Consider the following 13,503-nt stretch of genomic DNA (forward strand, 5'->3'; position numbering starts at 1 on the left):
TGAAAAGAGGCCACCCCAGCCTGTCATGTTCCATCCTCCTTCCTCTCAGGAGTGTCCTCCTCACTACCCTCCTTGCTTTCTGAGTAGATTCCAAAGGACAGTGATATTCACACTGTATTTTTTGTTTGTTTGTTAGATAGAGCACACATGCACAAGGTCAGGGAAGGACAGAGGGAAAGAAAGAATCTCAAGCAGACTCCACACCCACTGCAGAGCCTAGATGCGGGGCTTGATCCCACAACCCTGAGGTCATGACTTGAGTTGAAACCAAGAGTTGGATGCTCAACCAACTGAGCCACCCAGGTGCCCCCACACTGTAATTTCTGAATTACAATTTAAATCAAGATTGGTGGGATGCCTGGGTGGCCCAGTGGTTGAGCGTTTGCCTTTGGCTCAGGGCGTGATCCTGGTCCCAGGATCGAGTCCCACATCGGGCTCCCTGCGTGGAGCCTGCTTCTCCCTCTGCCTGTGCCTCTGCCTTTCTCTCTGTCTCTCTCATGAATAAATAAATAAAATATTTTAAGTAAAAATAAATAAATAAAATTAAAAAATAAATCAAGATTGGCATTTTAAAAATTTAATGGCACAGAAAATATCAGAACACACAGCAGTCTGTAAAAGTATTAAAAGCTGTAACCCACATGTGCACGTGCACACAGAGTATTAGAATCTTGACTCCGCTGCTTAATCTTTCTATGCTTCAGTTTCTTCATCTTTAAAATGGGTACAGCAACAGTGTCCACTCCGTAAGGTTATTGTGAGGATTATGTTAGTTAATATACATAAAGCATTTGGAAAAACACTTGGCACAAGTGCTATGTAAAAGTTTAATTTCATATATTTCTATGCACGTATAAGGGTGTGTGTGTGTGCACAGGTGTGTGCATTTCTTTGTACACAAGGTAAACATCTTTCTGTAGTATGGTGAAAAAAACCTGAAAACCACTGCTCTGGGAGAAGCTAAGAGGTGTCTCTCCAAGGACAACATTAACTTAGAGACCAGTTCCCAAGTCTCAAAGGCTTCACAGGTGTTTGCACACCTCGTCTTAGGGAGAGAGGCCAAGACGATGTGAGGAACACACGGCCGGGCAGCACAGATACTGAGAGCATCATGCTAAGTGCTTCCCAAATTGAATCATTCAATCCACCATCTTATGAGCTGGGTATCATTATTCCCATTTTACAAGAGGAGGAACAGAAGCACGGAGAGATTAGGTTGCCACACAGCTAGTAAGTAGTAGAGTCAGGATTTGAATTCTACCTCCCAAATCTCGACTTTTAACAGTCATACTACACTGTCTGCTTCACTTTGATGCCACCTTCTTGCAAAGGAGAGGGAAAGCCAGACCTAAGAAGGTTCTGAGGCGACAGCCTGCCATAAGACAGGTTGCCCTCTCCTCTAGAGCAAGCAATTTAATTTTCCAATGGCTTGATTTGGGGATACAGCACTTCCAGGCTCCCACCAGAGAGTCCAGAGAGTTCTACTACAATAGTTGGAAGTCACAGGCTCAGGTAACAAGGCTCATAACCATAAGATGTGCTAAGTAGTTGCTTAATTTCTCCAGTATGAACTTGCATAGAGACATCAGATTTTCCCACTCTTTATTCTAGAAGACCCAGGTTCATTCTGATCATGTCCAGTTTTACCTTCTGCACAGCCCCGAGATGCCAGGAGGGGCACCGCTGTCCTGTTTCCCAGCCCTGAGATGCCCAGCCTTGCCAGCGGTTACCCTGCGAGTGCGTGAGCACCCTGTGAAGACTGGGAAGGTGTCCGGTGCTGGGGAGCTGGGAAGTTAGGTCCCCTCTGTCTCAAAGAGCCTGGTGGCACTGGTTCTCCCGCCAGCTCCTGTTTCCCTCCCCCCTTGACATCGACGAGAACCCCTCCCGCACACAAGGCACTCTGTTTACCTTTGGAACCGTGGGTTTCATCAAACCCAGCTACTCCTTCCAACGGGGAGAAAGAGGAGAAAGAAGGCAACATGGGCTGTGATCAGGGACGAGGCCCCCCTCCCTCTGGCTGCCTGCTGTCTGTCACTTGGCTCAGGGAACCCCAGAGCTTGAGCAGGAGGAGGAGCTGAAGCCTCTGTCCCATCAGCTCTCTGGACCATCTCCTCTGAATCCCCAGCGTCCCCATTTACTGTCCTCTCCAAGGAGAGCTGGCCAATACCCCCTCCTCCTAGGTGAAATCCAGGACTTTTGTTTGGATCTTTTCCTTCTGTGTTAAACTTCAAACACTGATGACGAAACAAAACCAGCCAACAAACGGAGAAACTGAGGTCCAGAGAGGCTGGGGGGATTGCTCCTGGTCACGTCACAGGTGGATATAAGTGACAGCAGGTCCCAGGAAGGCCGGGCTCCTCCCAGAGCTGGTAGAAACTTCCCCTCCCCAGTAAATCCTCCTCCCCCGCTCTGACAGAAGTGACCTATTCCGTGCAAGGCATGTTGGCCCTGGGGGTAAACCCTTGGAACTAGATCTCTGGAGCAGGTGAAGGGAGGATGGGGGGACAGAGAGTGTTCTTGGCCTTCTCCAAAATATCCAGAATAAGGCCCCTACAGTCTGTAAATGCTGCCCCATCTCTTTTGAAAAACAAGTCCTTGAGCCAAATCTGGCACATGCCAGGCAGCCAGGTACCTGGAAATGAAGCAGGCAGCTATTCCGGGGATCTTGTGGCTTCTTCTTCATGCGAAAGAACTGAGTAGGATAAAGGGGAGGAGGGTCTGAGCTCTATCACACTGCGCTCTCTGAATGGGAAAGGCTGTTGTTGAAGGGTAGAATGCGTGACAGTGTTAGCCAGAGGCCAAGGCTGGCCTGATGACCCTTGGGAGCATCCTCAAGGGCAGTAGAAGGAGTCAAGTCAACCAACAGGACATAAAACACTACTAAATGGGAGCCAAGGGCACTGAGCTCCCTTTCTGCCCCTAGAGCTAATCCGCTGTGCACCCTCAGGCAAGCCACAAGCCTCTCTGAGCCTCATCTGCACCGGGCCGTGAGGACGGAGGCAAGGGAAGAGAAGAAACAAACTGTGCCCTGTGCCTGCTTCCACCCCTGAAAGATTAAATCCACCCTCTTGGGCTGGGCGTCAAGGCTCCTCACAAGCCAGCCTACCTTCTGGCCTCTTCTCCTGAGACCCCGCAAGTGTTCTCTGTGCTTCAGCCACTTGCAGTGCTGCTGTGTTTCCAGATCCAGGGGGCCCCCTGCATCTCAGTGTCGGGGCTCGCTGTTCCTTCTTCACCAGCTACACCCTTTCTACTCCCTCACCCTGACCTCAAGGATCAGCCCAAACCCACCCACTCCCACACCAGCAGCCTCCCTGCATCTGTGTGCAAAGCTCTCTATGCATCTGAGCTTCTTTTTCTTAATTCTTTGTTAATGAATCTACCCACAAGACTGTTAAAGAACCCATCAGGGGTACCTGGGGGGCTGAGTCAGTTGGGCATCTGCTCTTGGTTTCCACTCAGGTCATGATCTCGGGATCCTGAGATCGAGCCCCATGTGGGTCTCTGTGCTGGGTGTGGAGCCTGCTTACCTCCCTCTCCCTCTGCCTTTGCAACCCACCATCCCTACTCATGCTTTTTCTCTCTCTTTCTAAAGAAAAAAATAAAAAGGACCATGTCAAAACCATCATTCACCTAACAAGCAACTAGTAAATGTCTGCTCTGAGCCAAGCACCATTGGGTGCCAGGGTACAGAGGTGAGGAAGCCAGTCCCACAGTGTGGCGTGCCCTGTGCTCAGGACAGTGTGGGTGCAGAGGGGCTGCCTGCTGCAGTCGGGAAAGGCAGGTGCCAGGAGCTGCCCCTGGGGCCTGCAATGCACGCTCTACCTCCTCTCCTTTAGGGAGGGCTAAGGGATATTGGGAAGAAGAGTGCAAGAGCAGAAACCATGGCCCCTTCCTGAGCCCTTCACTGTAATCTCTTGCAGTGCTTCCTACACACCATTTTTCTTAGTCCTCGAATGAACTCTCTGACAAAGGCCTTGGTAGATGAGAAAAGTGGTGCCCACAAAGGCTGAGAAACTTGCTCAAGGTCACACGGTAAGTGGCAGAGCTTAGGTGGGACCTCAGTCCATGGGACCCTCCCTTGCCCTTAGTCTCAGGCTGTCCAACTTAAATACACTAACGAAGGAGCACCTGTGTGTGCCAAGACTTCTTTTTTAAACAAGGAAATAATGATTATCAACATCAAGGCTCTAAACTGTGTGACTTTAGTCCCTGCTGCCTAGGTGGCCTTCTGGAAATTCTCTATTCCCTTCTCCTTCCATTGCAACAGCAGGTTCCCAGAACACCAATAAGCCAGCCAGCTTCCCACCCTGTCTGGGGAAGCCAGTGGGATCGCATGCCAGAGTGCTGCCAGCCAGCGCTTGCCACTTCAAGGGGTCATTAGTGGCTGTTGGCAGGTGGTCCCAGGCTCCTGTGGCCACAACCATGGCCCCTATCACCCAGAGCTATCCACCACTGGATCCTGCCCTTAAAGGGGGGGGGGGGACAGCAGAGAATGGGCCTCCTGCGGTCGGCTCACCACCAACCACCACCACACTTTTCCCACACTCCTGCACATTCCCCCACCACACAGTTTTCTCTCAGAACCCAGCTGTGGCTCTTGCCCATGCAAACTCCTCTGCCTGAGCTCCAAGGGCTTTTTCCCAACATCCTCTACTCCTTTATTCCTTCCTTCTGTGAGACCACCCCCACCACAAAACAAACCAAGCTTGCTGGCCCTGAGGAGTTTGCAAATGCCCTTCCTGTCCCATGGAATGTCCTCTTACCCATACAAGTTCTTTCCCTTCTTCCCATCCTAAATCTACACCATCTCTTCCAGGTAGCCTTCCCTAACAGACCATACCCAATCTTGATCTTGCCTTTGATTTGCATTTTCTCAGAACTTGACACCTTCCCTGCATTTATGTTGGTTACATCCATTTGTCACATTCAATAATCTGACAAACATTTACTAAGGGTTGACAATGATGGGCCAAGCATTTATTGACTGTCTACTATGTGCCAGGCACTTCCTTCAATGAGTTTGTACTCAAGCCCTCTGCTGAGGGAGGCTCACATCTGCACATAAGTTGGGAGCTGTCTCAGGGATGGTCTCCTCTTTGTTCCATCCCTGCCCCAACATTTACAAAGCACTTTCACTTGGGGCACCTGGCTGGCTCAGTTGGAACAGCATGCGACTCTTGGTCTCGGGTTTGTGAGTTCCGGCCCCACATGGGGTATAGAGATTATTTAAATAAATGAAAACTTAAAAAACAAACCAAAGCACTTTTACTTGTGCTTCCATTATCTTATTATATCTGCATGGCAGCCCTACAAGGTAGGACAGAAGGCGTTATTATTCCATTTGAAAGATGGGGATGCAGAGGCCCAGAAAGATGAGGCAACCTGTCCAAGGGCCCCTAGCTGGTTACCAGCCAGGTCATCAATAGAATTTGGGTCCCCTGACTCCCAAGGAGAGTGGCCTCCACCCCCACCATGCAGATGAAGATCCTTAAGAGCTGGATGGGACCTACTTTACCACCCATTTCTCAACCTCTGTCACTGCCCCTGGACCTCAGAGAAGAAAGAAGGCTGAGAAAAGTGGAGGGCGTTAGGAAGTGCTGGTGTAACTAGAAACTTTGAACAAGCTTATCCTTGTATTCCTGGCACATCGCAGGCACTCAATACATATTTGTCGAATGGGATGAATGACTCACTGGCGAGGCCAGGGGCACAGGGTATGGGTGAGTTAGCAGTAACAGCCATGAACATGTACTGTGCATCAGGCATAGTCCTAAAAGCAGCTCCTTTCATCTTCACAGCCCTTGTGAGATGGCTGTCATCGCGTCCCTTTCACGGAGGAGACGAAATGAGCTTAAACATCTAGAGCACTGGGAAGGAACCGGAGCAGCCTGGCTCCAGAGCTATGTTCTCCACCACCTTGGCCAAGTCCAGGTCATAGGCTCCTGCATCCACAGTAATCACTCACTTCTCATTACATGCGTACCGAGGCAGTGTTCCAACAAGTGCTGAGTGATGACTAAAGTCACACTTCTGCCCCGGGCCCTGAGGTTCTGCATGAGCCTGCATGAGTTACCCCAACTGTAATGAGGGTGGCGGGCGGGGGGCTGTGTTTCAGCTGCCCCGGGTCCTATCCAGTGCCCACACCCCAGAGTCCTGCCACTACCCGTGGGCCTGACCCCCAAACAGCAGCTCTTGTCTCTGACCTGATGGCCAGACAGGCCTGATAAGCACCAGGGCTATGGGTTGCCAAGGGCAGAGGATGGAAGGAAACTTCTGGTATCTTAACCAAAGCCAAAGGAGAGGGCGGGGTTAAGGAGGGTAGAGCTGTGTTTGTCACTGGAACAAAAACATGCTGAGAAGACTTATAAATAGAATCAAGAGAGGGGCCTCCGTGAATAACCCCTTTATGGGACAGGATGGGAAGGACTGGGCTGGGCTGCTCCAGCTCTGGCTAACTTTTGTGCTCTGTCCGAAAGGAGGCTGACACTGAGACAGGAAAGTCCCAGGACCACCTAGACAGGACCAGGGGCCAAAGAAAGAGAGTGGAGAAATAATCAGCTCTAAGGCCCAGCTTCTCTGACAAAATCTGAGCTGGGAGGGATAAGAGGCAGAAGAAGGCATTTGGGGCAGGGGAGACCTCCTGGAAGTCACGAAAGCTGGAAGGTGCTGGGTTGGAAGTTGGTTCCGGTCTTTTGTGCTTCTACGTGACCTTGGCTTGGGGGCTTACTAAACTTTCCATAACAGACTTCAGCTTTTTCATTTATTAAAAAAGGGTAGTGTGTCACCTGTACATATCTTTGTCCTCTGGCAGAGGGGACTCGTGAGGGTAAAGGAGACCAGGAACCAGAGGTCGCTGGGAGTTATCCGGAGGACAGGAGATGTGGACAGGCAGGCTCTGACCAGAGGTCTCAGCCACGGACAGGCCAGAGCCGGGCCGGCTGGGTTTCAGCTGCCCCAGTTGCAGGCGGAGAGAACAGCTAGTGTGATTGTCTCAGGACTCCTGAGAGATAAGGAAGACATGCCTTGTGCATGTCTAGTAGGTCACACCTCTGCCCAATTATCTGTCAGTCCCTGTCTTTAGGATCATCACACAGAAGCTGAACAGTGGGAAGAAATGTTCCCTGTGATTTAAATAACACAGAGAAGTGCAAACCGGGCCTAAGGGGCTGGCAGAGAAAGCACCCCCTGGCACAGGGTGGCTGACTGTCCCAGTTTGCCCAGCACCGAGTGGTTCTCAAAGGCAGGACTTCTGGTGCTAAGACCGAGACATATTGGTCGCCTTGCCGAAACACTCACACATGAACTAAGCCTCTGGTTTGGCAAAGCACCCATGGGCACCACATGAAATCTTCATGCTCAGGAATATCGAAGGCTCAGGTTGCAGGGTTGGTTGGGAGGCTGAGTGCCCAGACGCGCATCCCGGTGAGCCCTCGGCATACTCGCTGGGCCTTGCTTCCTCCAGAAGAACTGTATTTACCTCCTAGCTACAAGACACAACACTATGGGAGATGAACTAAAGTTGCTTGGGACCCGGAACCCTGAGAAAGGTCCTTCTTGGGGATTTCTTGGAGGAGCCTGTGAGCAAACCCAGGAAGAGGCCACAGAGCAGAACTCTGGCTCCTGGCTGTCCCCAGAGGTCACTCTGTCCTACAATGATCTCAGTGGCTGGGGTGAGCAAGGGATGGGCATGGGGAGAAGCAATGAGGGCCATTTCCAGGCTACCAATGCCAAGCACAGCTGAGCTGTGATTAACTTCTACACAGAAATGAGCAGAAAAAGGGACAGTGCCCCCAGTCCTTGCCCTACCCAGCCCCCTCCCTAACCAGTCCAGCACACTGAGCTGAACTTCCCCTGGCTGAATCCACTTAATTTTCTCCTAAGCTGCTTTGTGGGGCAAGATGCTGAGCACACGACGTGTCCAGTCCTGCTGTAGTTGAATTTCTCTACGACCGAGGGAAGGCTCCAGTTCCATGCCCCTCCTGCCAGCTGAAACAGAGCCCAGCCTCACACTGGGCCCCTGGGTTCATGGAAACCAGGGGCAGGAGTGGATACTCATCTCTTCCATCCCTTAAAGGCAGTCTGCCTCCATCGAGGGCCAGAGATAAGATGGAGAGTTTCTCCCTCCTGCCTCCACCAAGTCAGTCATTTCTTAGTTCAGCAGATGTTTTATTAGGACCCACCATGTGCAGAGCACAGGGAAAGAAACTGAGGTGGCTGAGACCCGGCCTCAGAACCCAAGGAGGGACAGGACGGCACAGGGAGTGGAGATCCACTGGCAGGCCCCAGCTCACACTCTGAGCCCTCCGGGTATGGTTGCCCTGCTCTGTGTCCCCACACACCCCACCCAAGTGGGCGCACGCAGAGAGATGGAGATAAGGAAAAGAGAAGCCAAAATCCCAGTTAATTCACAAAGCACGGCTCTGTGGGACAGATAATCAAGCTTTACTTCAATCTACAACACATTTCTGACAAATAACTTCTACTGAGCCCTAAGTCCAACCCCTAAGGATTGAGATAGATAATTAAAGAGTCGTCTAAGGAGAAATGTAATCAAACCCCCTTTCCTTTTCCTTCACTGGTTTGCTCGTTCGTTCCTTCCTCCACATTTCAGGAGTGCCCTCTCTCTGCCGGCACAGAGCTAGGCACCGGGACTCGGGGGGAAAGTTCAATCTGACCTCACTCCGTGTCCACTGCCCCCATTCTGGCTGTGTGATCGAAGCGAGTCACGACTGTGCACCCTTGAACTCTGCTCACTGCCCAGACCCTGGGGCCTATGCCGAGGCCGGAGGAGCACACGTAGAAGGCTGTTCTGCACGGCTGCCTCTGTAGTGTGGAATTACAGGCAAAGCAGACACTTAGGCTTCTGCCTCTCCTTGGCCTCTCCCCTCCCCTTCTCCTCTGCCCAGGATGGAAACTCTGCCACTCTGGGCTCACATGCTTGAGTCACAAGGCTGAGTGCCTTGCAAAAGAAGTAGTTCAAGGATATAACAGGCAGGAGGCCAGTGAAACAAAAATATAGCATTTCATCTTGTTCATTATGTACCAGTCTTCTTTTTTTGATGCCTGAGAAAGTAGCGCCAGTGCTTACTGTTTGCCCAGCCCTCCTACCTCTCCTTCCCACCTGGTATTGAGGCCTTGATCACTACTTATCTTCCCCAGTATTCCTTTCTTCATTTCTCTCAAGGCCCACAAAATGGTGCCTTACTGTCTATATTGCCCAGCACAGAGAGTTACTGGACCTGGCCAGTGATAAGGAGCTAATGCAGAGCAAATGAGCTTGGTGTCTACCAGTGTCCCTCCCCCGTTCCTTTCCTCCCCTCTAGGAGTCCCACCTCTGGAGCCCTTCCTGGCCTGGAGTCTCTGGCCCACTTAGGCCAATGACAGCACTGGGAGCCCCCGTGGTTGATTGACACCTTGTAAGTAGGCTTCCTCCTCTGCCCAGGCAGGTTGTTGGGTCTAATTGTCTAACTGCAGATTTCCATCTCTGATCTGCATGGGAAGATGGGCAAGCAGCTATGCCAGGCCCCAGGGGACCACAAGCTCCTGGGGCGCAGGCCTGTCCACCTGGCTCTCTAGACCTGAGGCCTCAGGGGGCCTTCTCAAGGGTAAGACACAGCCCAGTTGTCTAAAAGGGAAAAATACAAGAGGGAGTGTAAGCCAAACCCTGTGTCCTCCTGCTCCCCACTCCCTCCCGCGTGCTCCCATTCCTGGGGAAAGGACAGAGCAGGTATCAGACAGCCAGGGTGGCCAGGTTTCCTTTCCCATTCTGGGTACAGTCTTCTGACTCTGTTTCTGAGAGCAAGTTCCCTGACTTCTGATACCACCTCATCATCGTTAAAATTCAAGCTGGAGGGCAGCCCCGGTGGCGCACGGTTTAGCGCCGCCTGCAGCCTGGGGTGTGATCCTGGAGACCCTGGATCGAGTCCCACGTCAGGCTCTCTGCATGGAGCCTGCTTCTCCCTCTGCCTGTGTCTCTGCCTCTCTCTCTCTCTGTCTCTATGAATAAATAAATAAATAATCTTAAAAAAAAAATAAAAAATAAAATTCAAGCTGGAGCCCTGGCTACTTTGAGATGATAGAGGCTGGGGTGAACAAAAAAGAAACTGCCGTTAGATGCTGCTTGGATTTCCTTCTTGATGGGTCCTAGAAGCAGCGCACAAACCCACATCTGTGATAACCAGTCAACTTTCCTCTGCCACTACTCTGTCCTGGGCAGCATCTGCAGATCCTCTCAGTTACAGACCAGGTCACTACAAACAGGTGTGCCAAATAGCAACCACTAACAATGACTGAGCACCTACTGTGTGTCAGGCACTGTGCTAAGCTCTTTGTTTGTACGATCTCACTTAATATTCATAAGAACCCTGTAAAACAGGTAGAGACAGTGATGCAGATAGAAGTTAGCTAACTTGTCCACGGCCAAGCAACTAGAAAGTGGTAGATTGAAATCCACACTCGAGCAAGCTGACCTCAAGTGTTTCCTTCTTATCTTCTCGTGTGTGTGTTTGCGCGCATGCATGCACATGCTTAGCAAACTATAAACTATTACACAAGTATGAAGAGTTATTATTAGATCACTGATAGTAGCATGAGCCAGGGGTGGGTGCAGGGGGTAGTCAGAGAAGATTTACGCCTGACCATTAATCTGATTAAATATGGCTGAACTGTATGTATTTCAGAGCTAATAGGAAATGTTATTTAGAGTGTCTTGTTCTGACTCTCTCCATCAGCACAGACTTGAAATTTGACTGAATGGAAATGCAAAGGACTCTTTCCAGGACTCCCAAGCTGGTATTTATGGGATGCTGGTCTTAGTGATCCAGAGAGGCCACAATGGGGAAGAGTGAGCCACCATGTTGCCATGTGGTCTCAGCTTTCACAGCAATAGGGAGAAGGAGGCCTCTTCCCAAAGTTAGGGTTCACTTATTGTGGGAGGCTGGAGCAACATCTAATTAGAGAGAGTCATTAATAGGCAATTAGCCTGTAATGAATAAAAGGATCTAGGCAGTGATCATCAAGGCTGGTAGCATCACAAAAGAAGAGACACTCAGAATTGTATGTCTCCTGATACATGTACACACTGCAACCAAGAGGTATTTGCATATTCCCCCCAGTAAGTAAATTAAAGGAACCTGAATTCGATTCAGCCCTAAATGTATCTACACACACAGGATATATAGGGACAGTGTAACACATTAAATGACATGGAGACAATGCAATCAGCCAAATTCAGAATGTGAAACACTCTTACAAGACAAACTGCCCCGTTTCTTTAGCAAAACGTTGCAAAAGAGAAGGAAAGAATAGAGATTAAGAATGAGTTAAAAATCTATGATAACCAATCACAGCATACGGACTTATTTGAATCCAAATTAAAGAGAAAATAGGAAAAAATGTATATAATAATGAGAGAAATATGCATACTAGCTGGAAATTGTATTATATTAAGGAATTCTTAATTCCATTTAGATGTGATAATTACACTTATTTTTAAGAGTCCCTTTCTTTACAGGTGAAATGATAAGCTATCTAGGATTTACTTCAAAATAATCAGAAGGTAGAAAAAACTGGAAGTATAACTAATATAACATGGGCCATAAGCCGACTTCAGAATTACTGAAGTTTGGGAACATGGAGATTATTACCCTATCTTCTCTACTTCTGTATATGTTTGCAATTTTCTATGATACAGAGAGGTTTTTTTTTTTTTTGTTAGGGTTTTTTGTTGTTGTTTATTCTTTTAGATTGAGAGAGTGCACGCATGAGCAGTGGAAGGGCAGAGGGGTAAGTGGGGGAGGGGCAAAGCGAGAGAGACAGTCTTAAGCAGGCTCCATGCTCAGCATGGAGATCCTGACCTGACCCAAAATCAAGGGCTGGGCCCATGTTGGGCGATCGTAAGATGACTGAGCCACCCAGGGATCCCTGGTTGTTTTTTTTTTTTTTTTTTTAAGATTTACTTATTTATTTATGATAGACACAGAGAGAGAGAGAGGCAGAGACACAGGCAGAGGGAGAAGCAGGCTCCATGCACCGGGAGCCCGATGTGGGATTCGATCCCGGGTCTCCAGGATCGCGCCCTGGGCCAAAGGCAGGCGCCAAACCGCTGCGCCACCCAGGGATCCCCTGGTTGTTTGTTTTTAATAAAAATCTGACCCTTTGTAATTATCACTGTGGTAATAATATAAGCACAGTGCAATAAAATCCTGTGAGCTGGCCAGGCCACTGGCTCTGGCCCCTGGGGCTCCCCCCTTGAGAACATGCTGGGAGGGCCCCCCTCATCCCCGTAGGCTGCTTTTCCCTTTCCTGCAGGAACAGTGAAGACATTACACCTCACCTTCTACAGCCAGATCCTTGGACAGAGGTAGGGCCATTTTTGCGTAAAAGAAAGCAAGCCTCTTAAGGTCCCACTACAAGACAATGGAGGAGCCGCACTCAATCTTCGGATGCAAAATTCAACATTCCCCCTTCTGCCCAGACCACCTTGGCTCAGGGCTGAAAACAGTTTTTCCAGCCCCCCATTGAATTTGGCCTCTCACTACCCTGGGGTCTCAAAAAGAAAAGAACTCGCGTCTCCACAAAGCAGCATCTGTGCTGGCTGGGGCAAATGCCTTCTTGCCTTTCTGCTTCTATTAGATGCCAGAGTAGGGCAGGGGAGAGGGGGAGAAGGAAGAAGGTATGGGAAGAAGAGGCCCCAGAAGAGCCAAGCACCTAAACCCACGCTCGAGCCCAGCCCAGCCCTGCAGAAGGGCCCAGGCTACAGTCAACCCCACCTCGGGTAAACACTGGGTGCCTCCTACGCTGCTCCTTCCCTCAGTACTTCCTGGTGCTGCTGATCACAGGGTTCATGGGAGAGGAGAGAAGACGGAGGGAGATAGGGAGGGAGAATTCGGAAAAGAGAGGGAAAGAAGGTACGGGGTGTCAGAGAAGACCTTGGGAAGGTAAGAAATACAAGGGGAAAGCACTAGACCCAGCACATTCCAGAGCTCAGATCTGCTAAGGAAAGAATTGAGTGAAAGAAGCAAAGAGAAAAGGAGAGAGAGGGGGAGAAAGCTCAGTAGGGATTGAGGGAGCGGGGAGGGTCCCAGAGACCCACAGGAACTGGTCACCCAACTGCCCACACCACACTAGAGCCCCACGCTTCTGGTGGCCCCAGGGGCCATGCCCAGCCCAATTTTCTCAGGGAGAGTTCCCAGCCCTTACCAGCCCAGGAGGGGTGTGTGGGAGCCAGCCTGCAGACACACCACATGGCCTGGAAGGTCCCTTCCCTACCTCCTAGCAGCCTGCTCCTGGAAGAGAGACAAGTGGACTGATCCACCTGCCTCCTGAGGGCAGAGTGCCAGGAGGGAGGCTCCACCTCAGACCAGTGGCCAATCAAGGGAGCCAGAGGAGTCTGCCCAGAGCTGCCCACTGGGGGGACACAGGGTTCACTTAAAATTCATCCAAGGTGCCTGTTCCATATTGATGCCCATGTTGGGCGATCGTAAGATGACTGCCTCCCACCTC

At 50.4% G+C, this 13,503-nt stretch overlaps 1 protein-coding gene across 5 annotated transcripts in view; it reads right to left on the minus strand.

The window, feature by feature from the left end:
• Nucleotides 1-13,503, minus strand: part of PLEKHA6 (pleckstrin homology domain containing A6) — a 140,651-nt gene that overhangs the window by 82,304 nt on the left and 44,844 nt on the right. Inside the window, exon 1 of one of the 5 annotated variants that reach the window (XM_025421186.3) lies at nt 13,201-13,294. The exons of the other annotated variants lie outside the window; for them this stretch is intronic. The gene's annotated coding sequence lies outside the window, so the exon portion shown is untranslated. Of the gene's footprint in view, nt 1-13,200; nt 13,295-13,503 lie in introns of those variants that run through there. 5 annotated transcript variants of the gene reach the window in all.

The sequence above is a fragment of the Canis lupus genome, chromosome 38 (genome assembly GCF_003254725.2).
Source record: "Canis lupus dingo isolate Sandy chromosome 38, ASM325472v2, whole genome shotgun sequence".
NCBI lineage: Eukaryota > Metazoa > Chordata > Mammalia > Carnivora > Canidae > Canis > Canis lupus.